We start from the raw sequence: 1,837 nt of genomic DNA, 5'->3' as shown, positions 1-1,837 counted from the left end.
TGCTAATTAAATATTCAAAACCTCAAGCTAAGCTAAGTGTTTTCTAATATTGGACTAAAAATAGCCATTTCCATATTTTGAGTTATTTTATTTATGAAGAAACTACATTATTAAAACGCCCATATTTATTCCAGTGTTTTCTGTGTTTGATGGTGCAGGCTGCTGACGGTTTCCTGTTTGTGGTTGGGTGTGATCGTGGGAAGATCCTCTTTGTGTCTGAATCCGTCTACAAAATTCTCAACTACAGCCAGGTACGGCGACAGAGCATCACAGGAATGACAAACGCGTCCTTTTACCATTCATTTACTTCAGCCATTTTCAGTAATTGTTGAACCCACTCAACCATGAAAGACTTGTAGTATGCTTTATAATTGAAAGACTTCCTGTGCTATGTCACACGCTCTGTAAATTATACAGTAGCTCATAGTGTCGCCTTGTATTTCTTAAGAAGGAGTTTGAAAAACCAACAGTATCTCTTCACCGTGAGGAATTTAATTCAAGCAGCAGATCATCACAACTTTCTTTTACTTGAGTTGGAAAGTCTGCCGTCTCAGCAGTTCTGTTCCAGATAAAAGTTCCACATCAAATAATTTAAATAATCTCAGCACTGATTTAGAGTTAATTAGTTGTTGCTTGGATTTGTTTGTGGAAGTTGACTCTGTGAGTAAGCCATTAGTTCTACATTTGTTCACACTGTTTCTACGTTCCCTTCCTCCCTCTGTTCTCATCTGTCCCGCCGTCTCTAGAACGACCTGATAGGCCAGAGCCTGTTTGACTACCTTCACCCCAAGGACATCGCCAAGGTCAAAGAGCAGCTGTCCTCTTCCGACACGGCCCCACGAGAGAGGCTCATTGATGCTAAAAGTACGAAAACCCAAACACACATCAGCTGTTCTGTAGAATCAGGACTCTGGTTCATATTGATCTCTTGTTTATGTTTCCTCTGAGTTACATGAGCCTTTATTTTGTAATTTGGCAAAAGGAATTTTACAAAAGAAGAGATTGAAGTCTTCAAGGAAAAACTGTTATGTTTTAAGAGTGAAGACGATGGAGGAAGAATGTTTGAATCATCATTCGACACACAAGAAATGATAATTGAATTTCACCACAGGAGTGTCTGACTGATGGGCAGATTATCAGAATGCATTTCCCAGATGTTTTTTAGTCTGTTTGGAAAAATGGCTTCCAACATCGCAGACAGTAAAAATAATGTTTTGAAAGCTTCTGCACTGGACAATCACATTAAAGAAAAAAACAAAAAAACAAATGAAATATATCTGTTTGTATTTGCAGCCGGTCTTCCAGTCAAGACAGACATCACCCCCGGCCCATCTAGACTCTGTTCTGGAGCCAGACGGTCGTTTTTCTGCCGGATGAAGTGCAACAGGCCTTCTGTCAAAGTAGAAGATAAAGACTTTCCCTCCACCTGCTCGAAGAAAAAAGGTGCAGTACTGCTCTCTCGAACACTTGGAGAAGAACAACTGGAATTGTCCTCAAATAATAAATGTCGCGCAAATCCTGAAAAATGCAAAAGCTTTCTATCAGAGCAGTCCTTGAAGAAGCTGCTATGTGCTGCTCAAAGCATCATCCCCATCAGTTTTCTTCTTTCAGAGCCAGTGAAGAGCTTTTTACTCTCAATTAACCTTCAACTTTTACTCCTAATACTGAAAACACTTCAGTTACTTTTTTTTTTATAAAAGCAAAAGCCCTTATTTCCTGATGTTTCCGTTGCAGAGGCACATCCGTATTAGAAAGAGGAATCACACCTCAGTGAGCACAAGAACTTTTCCATTACACAACCAAGGAAGTCAGCCTCTTTAACTGCATGATTTTATTT

General features: G+C 39.5%; 1 long non-coding RNA gene across 1 annotated transcript; it reads left to right on the top strand.

The window, feature by feature from the left end:
* The first annotated feature begins 145 nt into the window (after positions 1–145).
* Positions 146–1,755, top strand: LOC111656301 (uncharacterized). Its single transcript, XR_015437295.1, has 3 exons — positions 146–251; positions 747–864; positions 1,294–1,755. It is a non-coding gene; the product is annotated as an uncharacterized LOC111656301 (long non-coding RNA).
* The last annotated feature ends 82 nt before the right edge of the window (positions 1,756–1,837 follow it).

Source organism: Seriola lalandi, unplaced genomic scaffold, assembly GCF_002814215.2.
Source record: "Seriola lalandi dorsalis isolate HSWRI2012SDOR001 ecotype SW California unplaced genomic scaffold, Sedor1 jcf7180001976188, whole genome shotgun sequence".
In the NCBI taxonomy this organism is placed as follows: domain Eukaryota; kingdom Metazoa; phylum Chordata; class Actinopteri; order Carangiformes; family Carangidae; genus Seriola; species Seriola lalandi.
The sequence above is the reverse complement of the archived record's forward strand: the minus strand, read 5'-3'. Positions and strand labels throughout refer to the sequence as shown.